We start from the raw sequence: 23108 nt of genomic DNA, 5'->3' as shown, positions 1-23108 counted from the left end.
AATGAAATAATCTGATGGATATCTGGGCTTTCAGGATAGCATTGATATATTTGTTGAAGGGGGCTAGACTAATCGCAGCCACTACAACATAAATAAGACTTAATGATCCATGGGGAATTGTTTCTTATGACAAGAGGAAGGAAACAAGGGCACCTCTTGTGCTATCTGCATTGTGTCAAATTTTCCAAAGTCCCGCAAAATATTTTAGGACATTATTACGTTGCTTCTTAATAACATCAAGGCATGTTGGTTTCAAATATTTTATGTCCTATTGTATAGCCTAATGGAGCTAAGATGAGGTAGGAACTGACAAGAATTTTAGAGTGTTAATTTTTTTGAGCTTTCACAGCTATGTTCAGCAATTATGACCCCTTTTCAAACATTTTTGGCAAATTTGGATAATATTTGAACTCTTTTTGGTAAATTTAAATAATTTTTGAATTTTTTTTATAGTTTTAGGCAATTTTGGATTTTTTTGATATTTTAGGCAAGTTATGAATTTTTTTGATAATTTTAGGCAATTTTTGAATTTTTTTGATATTTTAGGCAATTTGTGATTTTTTTTGATAATTTTGGATGATTTTTTAAATTTTTTTATGTTTTTTGGATTTTTTTGATCTATGGGGGTGAAAAGGAGGATTTGAGTGAGATTTGTTGGAATACAGGGGTAACCAGGACCATGTGAGGTACCTAAAGAGGCAATGAAGCGAGTTTATGACATCAAATGGGTCGACTGAGGGATAAAATAACATTGGAAATCATTGGCCAAAGTGGATAGTGAAGATGTGCATTGATTTTCCTGCAATTCATTTCTATGGTATCTCAATACATAATTAGACTCCTTGTCTTGCTGAATTTTTTGTGCTCTCCTTTATTGCTATCATACTATCTAATTGTGCTACTATGAACTACATTTGATGCCAAAGGAACCACGGGATTATGACCCACAAATGTTTCTCAATTCCTACTATTCCCACTTCTAGTTCTAGTTTAGTCTTTGCTTCGTGGTATGGACAAGGGTTGTTGCATGAACATAAAGAGTTGTGCGTGTACATTCAATCAAGGAAAAGGGCTTTGATTTAATCTTGTTATTGTTATTATTATTGCTATTATGGGCTTTGTTTGCCTTGCTCTACTGTTGCTATCATATTGGTTTTTTATGTTGCTCTCAACCACATTTGATGCCAAAAGACCCCAGAACTATAACCTACAAGTGTTTCTCAATTGGGTATGTGTGAAATTAACTTGAGTGTGCGAGATGAGCCTCAAACAAGTAAAATTTGTTTAGAGGAGGTTTCTTGAGGGCTATCTTGACTATTTTTCAGCATTGAAGGACTTGTGTTGTTTAGAGAAGTCCAAAAGTATTTTCTATCACCCCTTTTCAAACCAAAGGTGGCGTTCTCACTTCTTTTGTACCATTTTTTTTTTCTTTTTTTTTCTTTTAGTTTTTTTTTATTTTTTGGTTTTTTTTTGGTATTTTGGTGTGTTTCTCAAAACTTTAGACATAAAACTATTTAAGATGGATGTTGTTGATGGGTTCTGCTAGTTCTGTACCATCACAACCTGAAAGTCTATAAATACTAGTCCCAAATGATTCTTTGATAAGGTAAGGACCAATCCAATTGGCCTCCCATTTTCCTTTCTTTTCCCTCACTACTTGGTTCATAGGGTTTTCTCAGAGCATTAGGTCACCAATCTGAAAACACAGGGTTTGATCATTTTGTTGTAATGTCTTGATAATCTATTCTGATACACTTTGAGATGTTCATATGTTGTATGTTGATGTTCTTCTAACAACTCTAACTATTCTAAACAAGCCACTCTGTAATCCTCATCTCGTAGGACATCTCGAAGAGTAACTCTTAATGATGGGATCTCAATCTCTAAAGGAGAATAACTTCACAGCCATAAACCAAGGAGAAGGGTGTCACACTTGTAAGTGTCCTAACACTCATCCTATAGGCCTAAAGGGTGGGATTCAACTGTAAATTCCAATCTCTACCAATATCATTGATGGTTCTTTTAAGGATGTTGATAATGATTTTGTTGGTGGCCTCTACTTGGTCATTGCCTTGGGGATAATAAATTGATGAGGAGTGGTGTATAATGTGAAATTTTTCACATAATTCATCAATTATTTGATTTTTAAAGTATAGGTCATTATCTATGAGAATGGCATGAGGTATGCCAAACTAACAAATGATATGGTTTAGAATGAAAGAAGAGATCTATTTTCTCATAGAGTCGGCAAGTGGTGCCGCTTCAACCCACTTGGTGAAGTATTTGGTGGTGGTGATAATCCATTTATGCCCACCAAAGGAGGGTGGATAGATGGCTCCAATCAAATCAAAGCTCCATTGATAGAAAAAGGCCATGGTGTGGCCAAAGGGTTGAGCTCTTGGGCTAGTGCATGAATAAGGTTACCATGGATTTGAAATTTTTTGCAAGTTTTGATATAGTTGATAGAATCCTTTTCCATGGTTGGCCAAAAATAGCCCATCTTAAGAATCTTCTTTGCTAGTGTGAACTCACTAGAGTGTGACCCATAAATCCTTGCATGGACTTCTTGCAGAGCAACTCTAGACTCTTCCTTTTTGAGACATCTAAATAAATTAATATCAAGACCTTTCCTATACAATGTATTGGCCACCAAGGTGTAATGGGAGGTTTGTTGAATGAAGTTTTATTTTTGGTTATGTCAGAGGCCAAACAAAATGGCATTATCACAAAGGTAAGTGATGATGGGGCTGTTCCAAAGGGAATCAAGAGTGTTTGAGTGACAAATGATAAGGGAATTAGGTTGAAAAAATGTAGGTTGAACCACCTCTTATACCAAGACCTCATATCGCTCGTGTTGCTCTAGGAGCTGAAGTAACGAGGCCAAGGTGGCCATAGCATATGTTGCTTTTTTCTTCTCTCTAGGAATTTTTTCAAAATTAATGTGAACAAAACATGCCTTGAGTGTGTCAACCATATGTTTATAAGGAAATAATTTTTCATCTTTGGTTTGGTAAGTGTCCGTGACTTGATTGATGATTAACTAGGAGTCTCCAAAAACCTCTAATGCTATCAGATTCCATTCGAAAGCTAGTTTGAGACCTAAGACTAAAGCCTCATATTTTGCCATGTTTTTGGTGCAGGGGAAAATTATATTGTAAGACTTGAGGATGATAACACCTAGTGGTGTGATGAAAAAGATATCAACACCTAATCCATGGTGTGTGTAGGAACCATCAAAATAGAATTTCCACATTACTGGCTCTATCTAAAGAATGTGCATATCTGGAAAATCTGCTCATGTAGGATTTGAACTCTCTATAGGCATGTCTACCAATTGATTGGAAATGGCCTATCCTTTGATGAACTTCCTTTCAACATACTCAATGTCGAACTCACTTAGGATCATCACCCATTTAGTTAATTGACCAGTTAATGTTGTTTTGCTAAGAAGATATTTGAGGGGGTTGATTTTGGATATGAGCTTGACTTTTTGTGTTAGAAGGTAGTAATGTAGCCTTTGGGAAGCAAAAACTATGGATAGGCAAGCCTTTTCAATAAAAGAGTAATTGAGCTCATAATTGACCAAGGTAGACTAATGTAATAGATGGCCTATTCTTTTCCTTGGTCATTTTCTTGCACCAGGAGGGCTCTGATTGATTTATCTATTATAGAAATGTACAATAACAAAGGTTTGTGTAGTACAGGAGGTACCAACACAGGTGTATTCATCAAGTAGGTTTTGAGTAAGTCAAAACCCTTTTGGCATTGGTCATCCCCCTTAAAATTTATATCTTTGTGTAGTAAGTGGGTGAAAAGTATACACTTTTCTGCCAACTAAGAAATGAACTGACAAACTAATTGAAGTCTATCTTAAGGAGAGTGTAACTAGCTTAGGTCCTTTGGAGGTGGCATACTGATTATGGCTTGTACCTTTTTAGGGTCAATGTCTATCCCTTTAGCTAAGACAATGTATCTTAGGAGCTTTCTTAATTTGACACCAAAAGCACATTTCTTGGAATTGAACCTAACTTTAAATGCTTCTAGGTGGGTGAATATTTTGGCCAATATGGGGAGATGTTCTTCTTGATTATGGGATTTGGCAAGAATGTTGTCCACATAATCTTCCATGAAGATATGCATCATATCATGAAAGATAGTGGTCATGGCCCATTGATAGGTAGCCCCAGCATTCTTTAACCCAAGGGGCATCCCATTCCAACAAAATGTGCCCCATGCACAAGTAAAAGCTATTTTCTCTTGATCTTTCAATGCTATCCTCATCTGGTTATACCTTGAAAACCCATCCATGAGTGAAAACATGGAATGACCCACTGTTAGATCGACAATGGTGTCAATGTTGGGAAGGGGAAAATCATCTTTGGGACATATTTTGTTTAGATCTTGGAAATCAATGTAGATGCATATGTTGCCATTCTTCTTTGATATGGGGACAATTTTGGATATCCATGATGTATATGCAAATGGTTGGATGAAATTGGTGCTAATTAACTTTTCTAACTCTACTTTTACTAACAAAGCAATATGGGGATGCATCTTTCTAAGATTTTGTTTTACTAGCTTGGCCTCTGAAGAAATGTTGAGATGATGGAGGATTAAATTTGGGTCTAAGTTAGGCATGTCTGTGTAAGACCATGCAAATTTTATCTGTCTTTCTTCAAAGAAGTTGATGAATGCCTATCTTTCCTTTGTGCTTAAGGACCATGCTAAATAAATGACCCTTGGTTCTTGCTCTATGCTAATGTTGATTGGTTCTATTGGTTCAATCAAAATAGAAGATCTTTCCTCAGAGTGTTAGGGTAAAATATCAATCACCCCATTTGTGGGTGCCATAGTTGGGTTTTCACCTTGGGATGCATCAGTTTCATTTGTTTCCATTTTTTTCTCGAGATTAGCTATAGCTAGGTAGTGATCATTGAGGTTGTGAAATGCTTGACTTGTTCTAATGTGACCAAGGTAATTGATACCAAACTCAACTATATGCCTTTCTTCTATTCTTTGTTGACAAGATAGTTTAACTGCATTAAGGTAGAGGAAGACTTCATGGTCAGTGTCAAAATGAGGGATGTGGTGAGGCTTAGTTGTATCCTAGTTAACAAGTTTGGTATGGACTAGGGGTAATGATCTGTATTATGGAACAAGTTCAGTAGGGTTTAAAGACATGATTTCATTGGATGGCTCATATGTTGTATCTGTTAGATCTATGACATGAGCTTCTTCTAGAGTGTCAAGAAAAGTAGAGCTTGTGAGAGGCTCATAGTAATCATCCTCAACCTCTACTAGAAAGAAGTCAAGGAATAGGGTTTGAAATTGAAATCCTTCAACATGTTCATCATCTTCAAAGTTGTTCTGTTGTATCCTGATTCTCGATGAAGTGGGTCTTGGACTATGAGCTGTTCCTTGTGTAACCAAACTATCAGATGTGGGTATGTGAACTACATCACATTATTTATCATGAAGAGACTCCTTAGATAATATCTCAAATTCTCATTTAGTGGAATCATTGTCATCTTCATTATTAGAGGTGTTTATAGATGGTTCTTTTGTGGGATATGAACCTCAGAGGGATAAGTTTGCATTTATGATGTTAGTTGTTTCTGGCTATAACCATCCTTTTGTTTGGGTACCCATGCCAAGGTGGAAGGGGAGAAATCACTATGCTTAGGATAAGTTTTAGAAGATGCTTGTGCCCTATCTTGTTCATCATATCCTACCCCCATTTTAGACCTTTTAGACCTGAATTCTACCATTAGATGTTCAATGATGCATGTCCCTTTGCCTAAAGGACCATCTCCCATGTATCCCATCTTTTTTATTAGGTAAAAACCTTTTCCATGTAGGTGGGGAGATATCAATGTTTTGTTGATTGATTTCTGCCATTGAGTTTGGACGCGTGCTACTTGCTTTAATAAAATGTGCATGATAAGGCTTGGTGGATGACGGTTTTCCAGGAGATCTTGGAGAAATCAGGGGATCAAATAAGGAAATTGAGTACTTGCCCACCCCTTCGCAATGTAATTTACACTTTCTATAAAATTATTTTATCAATCTATCCATTTCTTTGTAGTATGACCATTTAGGGTCTTTAGATGATGATAGTGAAGGAATGGAAGGACCCAAACAACCCACTTTCTCTTTACCCTTAGTTGATGTTGATGAGTGGTTGTTGTTTTGGTTAGTAGAGCATGAAGTGTCTGTAGTTGTAGACTAGCTGATGTCATCTGTTGGTGTATTAGTTTCTTCCTTATTGTGAGGAACTAGGGAATTACAATACTATGCAAAATTCTAGTCTCTGGGTATGGTCACTTCTTGACACATATAAGGAAATTTAAGACACTAGTGATAAGTAGAGGGAACGGCCTACATGTCATGAATCTATAGTCTTCCCAATAGGATGTTATAGGTTAATTGTAGATCTAAGACTTGAAAATAGTCTCTTTCAGAACTGATCCTACTCTAATTGGCAAAATATCCATGCCCTTGGAGGATCTTTCCTCATCATCGTAAGCTTTGATGGTAATTTTTTTCTTGGGTCAACAACATCCTTTGTATACCCTAGTGCTTTTACCAAATTGAGTGTGCAAATATTGAGGCCTGATCTACCATTAACTAGTGCTCACTTAACTCTATTTCTATGGATAAAGACTTCAATATGCAAAGGAGAGTTTTGGGGCTAGATGACAGACATGTCATCTTGGGCTGAAAAAGATACGTAGTGAGGGGCAACTAGATTGCTGACCATGTTCTAAAATCTACTCACATCCAGGTCATTTGGTACTAAGACTTTGGTAAGTATTTCCTTATGCTCCAGGAAGATATGTAATAGTTAAAAAATGGAGATATGGGCCAAAGTCTTGAGTAATCGGTTGACTAGGTTGTACTTGGGCAAGGAGGAACTTGCAGCTACACGATCAAGATTTATCATAGGTCCTGGTAGGATAACTTTAGAGGCTTGGCCTCAGGTAATGACATTTGAGGATTGCTTTTTATTTTTGTCTTTAATTATGATGACATTTATAGTGTCATCAAATTTAGAGATCATGCCAATAGTATTATCGTAGTGATGTGCATAATTGACCTTAGTTTGAGGGGGTGCATACTGATTGGCTTTGGAGGATTCACCCTTTTCGTGACTCATGAAGGGGATCTTGAAGGCCATATGATCTTCATTATTACGAAGGTTGTTTACTTTGATGACACCATCATTGATCAATTTTTGGATTGCCCCCTTAAGGGAAAAATAGTTGTTTGTTAAATGCCCCTATTTCGATGGTAGGCACAAATGTGCTTGTCATTCCACCATTTTGGTTTGACTTGGGGTTCATAAGGTTTAGCCTCAAGAAGTACAATGAGCTCATTCACCAAGAGGGTTTGCAAGGCACTCTCATAAGACAATCCAATAGGAGTATACACCTTGGGTATATCAGAAAATTTATATCTACGAGGAGGAGGAGTTTTTATTGTAAGCAACTTGTTGATTGATCGTTGAGGGGGTTTTTTCATTGCATCAATAGAATGGGCATGCATTGTCATGTTGGGCTGTATTTGAGTTAGTGTTTTTGACAATAGGATATGATTGGTTTAGATGGGATTGGTTTTGAGGTTTCACATGGTTAGCTTTGACCATCTCGTCATTAGCAGTGTTCTTATTGTTGTTTTTCCACCATGACTTTTGTTTATCAATGGCCTAATCGAAGGAATTATGAATCTATGTGGAGTTATTTGGAAAGCCCTTACTATCTTTTGATAGTTTAATGATGTCATTATTTAGTAAGGTCTCTTCTACCTTAGCAACATTTGCTAAGGTGGTTTTGAAATCTTTAGGCCCTTGGAGTTGGAGCTAGAAATTCATTGGTTTGGAGAGACTATTAATGAAGATGTCAGTCTTCTCTTTATCAATTATGTCTCTGTGGTACTTAGCAAAAGTGTGTGTCCATCATTGTAAGAAAGTTTTGAATGACTCACCAGGGAGTTGTTTTGTGTTGCATAGGTTGATCATTGTAACTTCCCTTTCGATATTGTAGGAATATTGGGAGATGAACATGGAAGCTAGTTCACCAAAGGTTTTGATATTGGATGGTAGCTTGGAGAACCACTTCATGGCTTGCCCTCCAAGGCTTCTAAGAAATAGTTGCATCAAGTACATCATGTCATGGATAAATTCCATACTCAAGGTATAGAATTGTCTAAGGTGGTCTTGTGGATCTGATGTGCCAAAATATTTATCATATTTTGGTATTTGCACATTTTTGGGGAAAAGCATGAAGGTAATGTTCTTATCAAAGGGGAGAGGACACACCTTCTCAAGGCTGAATTCTGTAAGTTGTGTTTTCCTCTCTTCATTCTCTCCATTTCCACTTGTAGGTCTTGTAACTTTTGTGTAACAATATCTAGGGGTGACTCTTCTTCATCTCGTTTCAAGTTGGTCAAATCAAAATTAGATGGTAATTTTGCACCTTGTTGTGCTAAACTAGTATATAACATTCTTTATATTTTTGAGTATCTTGTCCATGATGTTGACAAGCTTGGGATTTTGATGAAAATCTTCGATATTAGTTTTCATACTTCTATCATCCCATACATTAGATGAACCCATTGTGGCCATAAATTTTGAGTTTTGATTGAACAAGGGTGACTTGTGAATAGCTATGTTCTCTGGGTAATCTGTTGTTGTAGTAGGCTTGAGTAGATTTAGAGGTTTTTTCCATTTGATGGTTCTATTGGCTATTCTAGCACTCACTCATATAGGGGATCACTTTGGTATTGTAGCTATACCAGTTTTATGTGGTGGCATGAAACATAAGTTGGTTTCCTTTAGTTCTTAGACATTTTTTGAAAAGGCAAGGGTTCCTGTTGACTGTGATTTGTCTATGGTAATAAGCTAGATTGGACAAGGTGATAATGAATGTTGATAGGATGAGTTTCACTCTCACGAAGTTAGGTAAGGGACAGATGTGTGTCTCCAAACATTTATGACTTGATGTGCAAAATGAAGCAATGATAACTATTGGGATAATAATGATGTCTGTAGCTCTGGTTGTTTTGGAAGGATGTTTTCTATTAGATACGAAATTTCTTAGACTTTGTAAAATACCAGCAAGGAAAATGCTATCCAAATTGATTTTTTTTTGTGATTATTATGCCCACAGATGTCCTCTATTTTATGTTTTTTCTCAGATGCATCATAGGAATGGTTAGATGTGATGTTTCGGTGATCAAATGTGTTTTTTCATTGCTCATATGGGCTAATTATAAATGTCATATGCATTGTTTAGTGATTTAGATGCATCATTCTAATGGGAAAATGTGTTGTTTTAAGGCTCATATGTGTTATTTAATAGGAATATGTGTTATAATAGAGATCATAAGTGTTATAGTAATGTTCAAAAGCATTGTTTTATGCATTATATGTACTACTTTCAAGGTTGTTCAATAATGTCTTCATCTTGGACTTGGTTTCTTGATACCAGTTTGAGGTTTGTCTTTCTAGAAGTTTTGTGATCTACACTGGTGTTCATTTTTAAGTTTTAAAGCACTTCCAAGCACAACAATAGTAAGACCAAAACAAAATGAAAAACTGCACACACCTAGAAAATGGAAGAAAATGGCTTCCTATCAAGGTTATCTAAAGCCCATGACTAGTGGGTCTTAGTATTCCAACTATGTTTGGATTTACCTCTCCTGTGATAGAGAGCATCCCACCAACGCTAGGGAGGTTTGGTGCAATCCCTTGTAGGACTACTAGAGGAATGCTATGTTCCAAATATAGATGGCTTGCATTTGATTGGGAATGCAAGATTGGGAGGCAATCCCTCTCACTGGCCCTACTAAGGCAACTCGAGAGGTAACCCTTCTATGGAAAGATAATCCTACCTAGTGTAAAGTAGGAAATCAAAATCACGATAGGTCTGGGAGTCTGATCACTCAAGGAGAGTGAGAGCATATCCCTACTATTTTGACTTCCCAAACACAATAGACATGAAGTTTGATTACCAGCCCTTATACTACTAAAGATAGAGGGGCTCCTAGTTAGGCTATGTGTGGATTCTTTCCTCATTCAATCATGACCAATCTTTATAGAAGGTCGGGCATTATGATCAACTCGAAGGAGTTGAGAGAATAGGCCTACTTCTTCATTAGATCAGTGAGATCGAATGCTTCTATTAAGCTATTTTTGAAAACTTAGAAATGCCACACTTTTAATTGAGGGACAAGGTCCACCTACCTTATTTAGAGCTAGCAAAGGCTAGGGAAATTTATGAGGGTCTTTGTTCCTGTCATGTGTTGTCTAAAATCTAAAGGCTTTTTTGTTAACGTGGAAGGGACCTATAAGCAAACGATATTTGGATCTAGAAGTTAGATTCACGAAACTATAATTTTTATTAGATGTGCTATAGAAATGCTCAAAATCACGATAGGTCTGGGAGTATGATCACTCAAGGAGAGTGAGAGCATATCCCTACTATTTTGACTTCCCAAACACAATAGACATGAAGTTTGATTACCAGCCCTTATACTACTAAAGATAGAGGGGCTCCTAGTTAGGCTATGTGTGGATTCTTTCCTCATTCAATCATGACCAATCTTTATAGAAGGTTGGGCATTATGATCAACTCGAAGGAGTTGAGAGAATAGGCCTACTTCTTCATTAGATCAGTGAGATCGAATGCTTCTATTAAGCTATTTTTGAAAACTTAGAAATGCCACACTTTTAATCGAGGGACAAGGTCCACCTACCTGATTTAGAGCTAGCAAAGGCTAGGGAAATTTATGAGGATCTTTGTTCCTGTCATGTGTTGTCTAAAATCTAAAGGCTTTTTTGTTAACGTGGAAGGGACCTATAAGCAAACGATATTTGGATCTAGAAGTTAGATTCACGAAACTATAATTTTTATTAGATGTGTTATAAGAAAATCAAATGTGTTGTAAGATGCTTCATATGTGGTACAAAAATGATTAAATGTGTTACAAAACTCTTCAAAAGCACTATAGGAAGTTATAGATGCATTACAGAACTATGTAGTTGTATTACAAAATTATGTATATGCACTACAAAAAGATTAAATGCATTAAAATAGAGTTCATAAGTATCAAAATATCTCTCAAATGCATTGAAACAAAGTGCAAAAGTGTCAGAAGATTTAGATCTTACCCTTGTATGCTTGAGGAAGAGTTTGGAATTTTGTTCTTGCTGATATGAGGCCTCCCGACCATTGTAGAACCTATATTCGATCAATTTTGCACAAGAGAATAGCAAGAAACATAGATCTATACTAGAAATGAAAAATTAGACTAAAAAACTTGAAAATAGAGAGGTTTTTAGTTTAGCCCCACTTTGGGCACCATTTCGCACATGGTGTGAATGCGTATTCATGAAACTTTAGTGTAGAATGCAAATAGACTAATGAAAAACTATACAAGACCCAAGATATCATCATCAAAATGTAATCTCTACAAGTGTCTCATGTTTTCCTAACTACAACTACTAAAATAGCTCTCAAACCAGCATCTTAGTGACTATTCTAGAATGGGAGTATGCTTAGAATGAAAATCTACAATGAAAATATGCAAGATCTATGACTAAAATGCAGATTATATGTGAAATACAACTCCTAGAAATGCTCTTGAAATGATCATGTCATGAACTAACATGCAATAAATGATTCTAAATGACACAAAATGATGCTAAAATGCAATGAAAATGCTAAAATGATGAGTTCAAATATGCCTATAGCACAAATATATAAAAGCTTGGGTCCCTTACCTCTTAGATTTCCCTCCTATTTATAGGATTTTGGAAGGGGTTGGGGTAAGAATCAGGATTTTCACCTTTGACTAGGGGTGAAAGTGAAACTAAAAATATCTCATAAGAGACTAGGAGGAAGAGTCCAATAGACTTGATTTTGAGGATAATTGAGGATATTTCTAATTCTTTTAAAATGAAAAAGGGAGATTTTTTAATCTTGTGAGATTAAATGATTTTATTGATTTAATAAATGTCTTATTTATTTTCAACACATTGTCTTTTTCCTCCTTTTTTGAATTTCATTTTATGAATCTGAATTGTTTTTCTCCTCTTTTAAAGTTGATTTAGGTCTTGTCAATTTGATAGGTGATTAATTACCTAATGTGATTTATGATTTGAAAGTTTTTTTTGTGTTTCTTCTAATTTTCTCTTTAATTTGCATTGATTGATCGAAATTGCATGATTTAGGTCTTTGCCAATTTTTGGGTATCTACACTTATCTTTTTCTAATCAATCTTTTGGAAGAATGTTTTGTATACCTTTTTGTTCCCATCTTCCAAAGTTTTTGTATCCATTAACATTTTGACATGTGTCCTCTCATCTGTAGCTTGTTGCAATCCTATATATGGATTTCCAAGATGAAGAGTAGAGGTCGGTTGCCTGTAGAATTTTCTTATTGTCATGTATTATTTTGTAGTCTGTCCAAGTGTTTTGTAGTTGTACAAATGAGTTCAGTTATTGCATACTTGAATACAAAAAGGTGAACATTTGGTACCTATGGTTTGTCTCTGAGTTACATCATGAGATTTTATTAGCAGTATAAAGATTTGAATAAGAAGGATTTTCCCTTAATTATCATTATCTTTGAGTTTCATCTCCTTTCTCAAATATCCATAATCTTAGGACTAAATGAACAAGTTTCATTTAGTTTAATGCAATTTACACAATTGTATATCTCTTATTTATTGCTGCTAATTTAAAGAATTAGGTAATTGCTTTCTGTAGTGGATAAGGTTTAGGGTTTATGAAAAGGATGAGAATCAGAATGAAACTTAGAGTCGATGTTGACAATTTTAATCACAAGTTGATTAAAAAGGTCCAAACCTGCTAATCTTTGACTATATATCACTAATACAGAAACAACAATATATGATTAAATAAACTACTAAATATTGCAGATATATGACTAATTTTGATCAAGTGACCAGTGGTACTATATTGCCAGACATTTATCTCCCAACCAAATCTATGACTAAACTATTTTGATCATTGATTCAGTTGTTGATTTGATAATTTATTGTTGTTAAATGGTAGTTTATTTGGTTGCTTATTGTTGTTATATAGTAGTTTATTTTGTCATTAATCTAGTTATTGATTGTTGATAGTCGGTAGTTTATTTAATCATTTATTTAGTCATTGATCATTATTATTTGGTAGTTTATTTTGTAGTTGATTTGGTATTTGATTTGGTAGTTTATTTGGTAGAATATTAGTAGTTTATTTGGTAGTATTTTTGGTAGTTTATTTGGTAGTATATTTGGTAGCATATTTGATAATTTATTTAATCATTAATTTAATGATATTAGGTTACGATGGAATCGAAGCACCATCCTCCTACTTGTAAAGTAGGTGCTCGTCCATTGAGCTAGTATCCTTCAAAGAATAGTGATGTTACTAAATACATAGTATAAAGATCAAGAGAATGTTTATAATAGGATATGTTTTGTGAAGTGAAATCTCTTAGGTTCACACAGATGCATCTTGGAAGAATGTAGGAAAGAGTTGTGCTTCTATATGATCTTTGACTAAGTTGCTACTACCAAGGGCTCTTTAAACTTATTTTCTTACCCAATTTAACATTTTCATGCCCATAAATCAAGGGGAAAACACACCAACATTCTTTTTTAAGATTAAGAACTAAGCTACATACATACTAACATTGAAAGAGTTACAATAAGGTTGATGACTAAAACTTAATGTTTACAAGTTTTGAGTTGCTCAACTAGGTTACAATGTGATAAGGTTATGACCTTGTAGCTAACATTTACAATCTTGTTGATAGTTGATGATGAGGCTATAGCACATTGAAGAGTTTTGTTTTCAATATCTAGGCTTAATATAACATCAAATTCAATATAATGTTTAACTAAAATGCTCTTATCATTTATGAAGGCATCCCTTATTGAGTTGCTAAGCCCCATATGCTACTACTATAGTAAAATCTAATAATAAGGTTTAAAGGGGGTCATTGATTAATTTCCAACATTATAGTTTATATAATAAAATAAAATATGAATATAATATTTTCACATGATTTCTCATTTCATGTAATTGAATTAAAATATACTTATTAGATAATTTGTTAAAAGCATATAAGATAAATTAAATCACCTACAAAAAGAATCCCTATAAGACCATGTATTAGATAAACATAGAAACAATTAATAATATGTGTTGAACAAAAAAAATATTAAAAGTTACCCTATATTTCATATTACAAATATCTACATTTAATTACTAAATCTAAAATATTATCCATAATCAATGACATGTTTGTTATATATATTATTTAATATATATGTAGTACCTTACATATTAATAATACTAACTCCACTATCAACCAACCAAGTAAAACAAAATAATACTATAACCCACCCCAAACTAGCTACCATAATGAACACACTTACTAACTAGTTTACTTTACATGCTAACTAAATTACTTAATAATTAAATTAATTTAGAAAATTAACATACTAACAAAATTAAATTTGCAAAATTAACATACATACTAACAAAATTAAATTAAGAAATTAAAATACTTATGAACAAAATTAAATAGAACATGTAAATAAGATTAAACTAATAAATCAATTTTAAAAAACACTTACTAACTAATCATATTTATTTATTACTAACTTAAATATACTTACCATCTAAATAACTTTACATACTACAATTTTAATCTATTCACTAGCTATTAATTCAATTAGTACTATCTAATTAAAGTACCTTTACTATTATTTATTCTACTTAACAACAAACTGCATACATATGCTAATTGATACATTCTATTGCTAAACAGATAAATCATTAAATAACACTAACAAGAAAATAATTAAAACTACTGATTAAAAAATTGCTGTACTAAATACTAATTAAAAAGTTACCATAATGGAGGCTCACAAGATTTAAAAATTATTAGTGAAAATGTCAAATTTCTATAGATCCACGAAAAATGCAGGGTAGTCTTCTCATCAAAAAAATAGGAGGAAAAACCCTAGGTGTTCGCTTCCGAATGGCAATCTATTTCAAAATGTGTCTACTGATAAAGGTCGCAAATGGTTCCCCATGGTCATCCAATATCCACATAAAGCTAAATTTGTAGTAGAAACTACAAATAGGTTCGCTATTCTGGAATAGCCCGAGGGTAATCTCCATAGTCATCAATGGAAAGAGGGGACTTGAATGCAACAGAAGAGAAACAGTCGCCAAGAATCTACACCCAAAATTCCTCCCCCACTCTCAAACCTGCCAGGTACACACATTCTCCAATATTATTTCATGATTAAACATTTAGACAACCAATTTAGGATCTTTAATTTAACCAAGTATGCACATCCACATTTTCACAAGCCTTCCCCAATATCAAATCATCATACACCTGTCACAATGCCCCAGCCAAGAAATTCAAGGATTCAGTCTTCAACTGATTTGAAATCCTCAACTTCTTACATCCCTCTACATTGTTGACAAGCACCTTCAAATGTCACCCCCCCACCAAACCCTAAATTACCTTCTAGTTTTCTTATGATTACAAATAAAGAAGTTGAAGAGACCTGGATTAAGTGCAAAAAGGGAGGAATCTTCGCCATTTGGAATGGCCCCCTAAGAGATTTCCCTCTTCTATCTAATTGGCTTGAAGAAAACTACAAGGAATAGGTAAGTATCTTTCATTACTCTGATAGGATTCTTTACTTACAACGTGAGGAAGAATTTGTAAAGAAAGAATTCATTTCAGTCTCTGAGTGCTTTTTTAATGGTCACATTGTCAAATTCATAAAATGGTCTCATGATTTCTACATAGAAAAGTTAGAATGTAAGATTCCAACTTGGTTTAATATGCCTTCTCTTCCTCTAGAGCTACTTCAATTAGATATTCTTAAGTCTATAGGATTGGCTTTAGGGGAAATTATCGATATTGATTCTTCTTATCAGTGCTGCAATAATGTTAAATTGCTTATCAAAACCAAATTCAATCATCCAACAAAGATTCAAAAGAAAGTAATTACTAACAAAGCCTCATATGATTTTAACTTGCAAATCTATGAAGGAAAAATATTTGAAATTTTAAAAATAGATGATACCAGCAAAATCAGACTCAAAACCCTCCCACTCACTTTTGATTTTAGAAGTAAGTTTCCTTGGATGAGAATAATGAAGAAAAAAAGGAATCAAAAATTTATAGAGCAAAATCTTCCTGCAAATTCTTAGGATGAGTATGTATTCTAAACAGAGCCACTCTACACAAAAGAGACAAACACCAAAAGGATAGAGGACCCTCCAACAATCAAAGGCTTAAATTAATAATAGTGGCTAATCATAGGGAAAAAATAGATTTGGTAACTGATGGCCAGTCCCTCAAAAAATAGAAAGGAAAAAGGGAAATCAAAACATCTAAAAATGACAAGGACTCAAGTAAGAGTGGAAATAGAGAGCCCCAACAACCTCAACAATAGCAGGTAGTTAAAGAAAAATAAAATGGAATCCCTAATATGGAAAATTTGAAAAAGATAGAGGATTCACCCAAGGAAAAGCATCCTAAACTTTACTCAAATCTTGCAAATAAAGGTGTTGAGTAGGAAAAGATCTCAAGTACCAAACAAGCAGAAATCAAAAGGGATAATAAAGGGAGTAATATAGAGGATATTGAGAATCATTTGCCATTCAACTTTGAAGAGAAAAATTTAGAGAATTCTAAAATATAGAAGGAAATAAGTGAATTGGAGCATATTCAGTTTCAAGATATGGAAGACAAGATACCATCTTCGGCAACCAAAAAGCTATACAAGTTTTGGGAAACACCAACAACTTCAAAGAGCTCTCCATCCACTCCTAGCAGCAACCATCAAAGCAGAGATATGAACACAAAGACAACAGATAAGGTACCATTAAAAGAACTTTAGGATTTTTTGAATAAGGACAACATCTTGGATCTAGTAATGGGGTAATTGAGCATATCAAAATCAGAAGAAGATAGTTTGAACCATCTTACCAACCAGCTGGTTCAGGGGTTTTTTGTTGAAAATATTGATGAAAGCATAGATGCACAAAAAGAGGAATTAATTTAGGAAATCCTCAAATTAGGAGGGAATAACTACACATAAGAAGATCTAAGGAAAGACTTATTAAATATTGAAAAGGAGGATAATAATCTGAGCCAATCTCAGATGAAAGAGCAAGGATTGGTGCAGGAGCACAAGGACAAAGATATCAGCAAAAATAACAAAGTGGGATTAGATACAAACTTAGAGAATCATTCTAGCCTTGTGAATCAGTTACTAAAAGAACTAGTACAAGAAGAAATGGAAAGGATCACTGAAGAAAAGATTTATGCAGCTAAGATGGCAGAATCTAACTTAGATCAGCTGGGGATTCACATGAACCAAGAAGGGCTTGAATCTCCTATATGTGACAAATCAAAAGGAAAAAGAGGTAGAAGATCACTAAAAGAACTTAGAGAAGTAGACAGGCATAGCAAAGAACAACAAAAGATAGGCCAAATTTTTAATGATGGGAAGGGGAAGTGCCTTCTTGAGGAGGAATGAAGATCATGACATGGAATTCTAGGGGCCTTAGTGCCCCTAGCAGAAAGAGGTTATTAAAACATAACCTCAAATCCTTTGATTCTGACATTGTTCTCATTTAGGAAACTAAACTAAATAAGTTAAAAATTTCTAAATTAGATAAAATGTTAGGTTTTTGGAATTCAATATTTCAAGAATCAATAGGGTCTTTAGGGGGTTTAGGGATACTCTAGAACCCCAGGAAGGTATATATAAATATCCTTAATATAAGTAACAATTGGATGAGTGGCTATGTTCAGAGCATAAAATCTAACCTCAAATTCATCCTCATTAATGTCTATGGGCCTATTACCAACCTCGGTAAAAAATTAGTTTGGGAGGAAATTAGCTCTTTTATGAATAATTTTAAACATAATATATTCTTATTAGGAGGAGACTTTAACACAATTTTAAATATTAATGAAAAAGTAGGTGGCAATCAGTAATTATTGCAAGCTTCTAAGGACTTCAAGGTATGGTGCAATCCTCATAGTTTGATCGATATACCAATTAGTAATGGCATTTATACATGGAACAATAGGAGAAAAGATTTTGCATACATAGTTGGAAACTAGACAGGTTCATGTTAAAAGGGGACCCTAATGCTAATAACCTGAATTTTCACTCTTCCATGCTACCAGTCACTAGGTCTAATCACTTTCCGATCAGATTTGAATTTTCATAACCACATAAACCTAATAGGAATCTATTTAAATGTGAGAAAATGTGGTTCTTAGATCCTAACTTTATTAATAACATCAAAGAATGGTGGGCTCAGGACAACTTTGAAGGATCTAAGATTTTCATATTTGTTGCCAAAATGAAGATACTTAAGGAACGAATCCTCAGATGGAATAAGGAACACTTCAATAACATTTTTAAAGAAAAATTAGATATAGAAAAACAATTAAAGGATTTAAACTTAGAAGTGATTAAGAAAGGGATGGACAATGCCAGCTATATGCAAGAAAAATATTTATTAGCAAGGCAAGAGTATATTCTAACCAAAGAGGAAATTTTCTAGAGGCAAAAATCTAGAGAAAAATGGCTAGATGAAGGAGATCAGAACATGAAATACTTCCATATTTCCACCTTATATAATAGACCAAAGAGCATAATAACTTCTATAAAGAATCATTTGGGCATTATAATAGATAAACCAAGTGAAATTGTAGACACCTTCATTAAATATTTTCAGAATACTTTAAATAACTATGAGGGCTCTTATAGAATAGCACAAGCTAATCTACTTAAAGTGATTCCTAAAATTGTCACATCAAAAGATAATAAGGTTCTAAACAAACCCATTTCATTGGAAGAAGTCAGAAAGGTGGTGTTTGATATGAATCTAGATAAATTCTTGGGCCCAGATGGCTTTCAAGCCTTCTTTTATCAAAAATGTTGGGATATCATAGGCTTAGACCTCTGGAAAGCAATTCAAGTGTCTAGAAATTGGGGTGCTCTTTTATTAGAGATCAATCATTTGTTCCTCACATTGATTCCCAAAAAGTCAGAACCTAAAACCCTAGAGACTTTAGACCCATTGCATTATGCAACACGATGTATAAAATTTTCTCTAAAATTCTAGCTAACAGGTTAAAGGATATACTTCCTAAAATAATATCAAAAGAACAAATGGGCTTCGTGCTAGGAAAATCTATTCTAGATGGTATAATTACCATTCAAGAGACAATCCATTCAGCATGTATGAACAAAGAGCCATGTATGTTCATGAAATTGGATATTCAAAAAGCATACGACATGGTTGATTGGAGATTTCTTTGTAAGGTTTTGGAAGCTTTTGGCTTCTCTCATCAATGGATCAACCTCATTTACAAATTCATATCTACCACCAAAATCTCAATTCTCATTAATAGAACACCGAAAGGTTACTTTGATATATCTAGAGGCATTGGACAGGGAGACCCATTATCCCCCTCCCTTTAGATCATCATGGCTAAAGCATTTGGGAGAGTAGTGACTGATGCATATAATAGGCAAAAAATCTTAGGTATTTTGGTCACTAAAAATATGCCCAATAGCACTCACCAACAATATGTTGATGACACCATCTTGTCAAGAAAAAGTAGGATAGATGAGGCTCTAGATCTAAAATCCATTATTAAAGCATACATGGAAGCTTCTGGTCAAAAATTTAATGAGCTTAAATCTAAGATTTACTTTATGAATACAAAACCAGCATTGGAACAACAGATCTATAAAATCATGGGATACAAAAAAAGGTCAATTCCCCTACAAGTATCTGGGAATTGCCCTAGAAAAAGGGTTGAAATCCAGCAAGGTGTGATGTAATACCTTGGAAATAATGGATGACAAACTTGGTTGTTGGAAGGATAGATGGCTAACAAAGGCTAGAAAATGTACTAAGATCATATCAATATTATCAGCCATTCCAACCTTCCCATTATCTTGCTTGCCATTGTCCAAACGAAACCTTCTTAGATTCGAATCCAAAATGTGGAATTTTCTTTGGAAGGATTGTGAAGAGGACAAAAAATTGATGCTCATTAAATGGGACAAAATCTACAAACCTAAGGACTTGGGTGGTTTAGGGATCAAATATTTAAAATGGCAAAATGAAGCACTAGGGGCAAAACTCATTTGGCGCCTCTATAAGGATAGAGATCACAAATGGACCAAGATAATATACAATAAATATCTTAATGAGGAGGATCCGCTATTAATTTTTAGGATGGAACACCCTCTAAAAGGGTCAAAATGTTAGAACTTTATGCTAAAATGTCAACATTTGATCTCAAAGTACTTGACTTGGGCTATAGGTAAGGGCAATGAGGCCTTGTTTTGGGAAGACTCATGGGATGGTCATCCCCCTTTGCATCTTACTTGCACAATTAAAAATCTCAAAGAAAAATTAATTTCTTTATGGGGAAACAAAGTTCATGACTACAAGACCATGGTTTATGAAGATGGTATACCTAAATGGGTGTGGAAATCTTTGGAGGGATTGGATGTGGATATCAAATCGATTAAAGTCTATGAAAAGCTATTAGAAGGTAGAAGGATTAAGCAATCTAAGAAGAAAGATGAACTTATTTTGGCAACTTCTAACGATGGTAATTATAGAGTGAAAAATGGATATACGACCATTTTAGCCTCTCACAAATGGGACAATATGGATATTCTGCTCAAGCTGTGTTGGGACTCTTCGTGTCTTCCTAAAGTAGGATTTTTCTTATGGCTAGCATTCCAAACCAGAATTCTAACCATGGATAGGTTGTGGAAGCTTGGTTTGCAAGGTCCATCTAGATGCATCTTATGTAACCATAATAGTGAAGACTCTGATCACATCCTATTCAGTTGTCCCTTTTCTCAAAAATGTTGAGAATGGCTTAGGAGTATGTTGGGATGGTCAACACCATTCCCGAATTCTTTGCCTAACTTGCTCAAGGGATGGCCCACTAACCAGGTCAAGGGTGTTTATAATAAACTATGGAACATTTGTCCTTCCATTCTGATATGAGAAATTTGGAAGGAAATGAATTGTTGCATCTTCCACAACCTAGAATTGGAACCTAAAGAATTAATTATAAAAATTGAAGCTAGTATTGTGGAAACTACTAATTCGGATCTTAGAAATACTCAAAAAGAGGAAGGCTCCTTTTCTATATGGGATGAGAAAATAAAGAAGAAATGGTCTAAATTGATCAACCCCCCACTTTTCTATCTAAAGAATAGTAAGGAGGCTAGAGCTAATTGTAGATGGGTCCCTCCTCCGAATGGGTAGGTTAAACTAAAATTTGATAGTGTTGCTCAAGGCAATCTTGGTACAACCAACATTGGATGCATCATTAATGATGAGGATGGTCACTGGATAGCCAAAAAAGCTATGTCTATCCAACCTACTTCTAGCAATCTTGTAGAATTAGAGGCATTGAATCAAGGACTTCAAGTGTGCCACAAATTGAAATTATCCAAAGTTATTATAGAGGGAGATTCACAAATCATATTAAATGTGATTAGAAAATGAACAACCCCCAATTGGGTACTCAACTCCAATCTAGAAGAAGTTCTTGCTTTTCTAGATAAGTTAGCAGATTGCAGGATCTATCACATATATAGGGAAGGCAATCAGATAGCAGATAGTTTAGCAAATTTGGGACCAGATGGGGCCAATTCTTTAATCATAAAGGATCATTCATCTTTGCTAGAATAATGGTGGTTATCTTATTTTGGTTTGTGCCCTATCTTCCCATCTTACTTCCTTCTTCAAGTATTTTTTTAGTTTCGATTTTATGCATACATATGTATGTATATGCTCACTTATGATACTCACACACACACACACACACACACACACACACACACACACACACACACACACACACACACACACACACACACATATATATATATTCATTAGCTTATATTTCTTTTTCACATTTATGATTATTCAAAGGTATAAGATAGCAGCATTCTTATTGATATAGACACATATTTATTAATATATATATAAAGATATATAAATATATATAATTATATACATATACATATATTCTTCTATATTTATGTCTTACCTTATCCTCTCGCGTTATGTCTATCTTAGTGATGTTAATCTTCTTGATTCACTTCCTCGTGAAATGTCTTGTTTTGTTATAGTTTTCACAGCACCTCATTTGATGCAAGGGTCCGCTTGTAGAGTTTTATTCCCCATCATGAATTTGGATGGCCCCTTCACTATCCATTATGTGCATTGCTGGCTTTGGTCACTTCAGTGATCTTTCCATCATATTGAAGCTAAGGCTAAGCTTGAGCGGGTTACATCATTGGATGGCATCACCGCTAAGACCTTTCTAGAGGCTTCTTTTGTCTTTATTTGGGATCTCTTGCTCTCACTGTCATCTACCGACCTCCTTTCTTAAACATGGAAACAAATATTTGTCTCTATCATGCATCCGAAAATCAAACTATGGCCTTTTGTGGAAACGTTAAATCGGAGCGATGGAATAGTATCCTCAACCTGGTGGATGATATGTCACGAATCACTATCAACGGAGCTATCAAAGAAGGGGTCTTTGATTACCAATTCACATGGAAGACCAATAGTGACATCATCAGCTCCTTCATCTGATGCATGGTGAGGGCAAAGGTGAAAGCAAAGGCCATTATTAGACTTTGCTTTGATTTATTTGTCCCAACTTGGAGGAAGGGATTGGAGAAAGAAGTTAAAAGTATTAATGAAAAATTTTGTATTTCATTGCTAGAGAAGTATATGAAACTACCATAGGGTGCTCCTAAATTGGAAACTACTTTTCGGTGTCTATCTATGGTAATTAGGGAGAACTTGGCTTTTTATCGCAAATGGCCTAGAATGAAGGCTAGCATCCATTTTCTACTTTGCTGGAGAGAAATCATAGCTGATGATAACAAGGAATGGTTAATGAACTACCTTACTCTTTCCAAGGCCTACATACAACCGAGAATGAACTTTGACAACTTGGATGCCCTAGAGTTTTGCATGC

Source organism: Cupressus sempervirens, chromosome 11 (assembly GCF_028749045.1).
Source record: "Cupressus sempervirens isolate cs-2001-9-10 chromosome 11, ASM2874904v1, whole genome shotgun sequence".
Classification (NCBI taxonomy): Eukaryota; Viridiplantae; Streptophyta; class Pinopsida; order Cupressales; family Cupressaceae; genus Cupressus; species Cupressus sempervirens.
Note: the sequence above shows the minus strand (reverse complement) of the source record.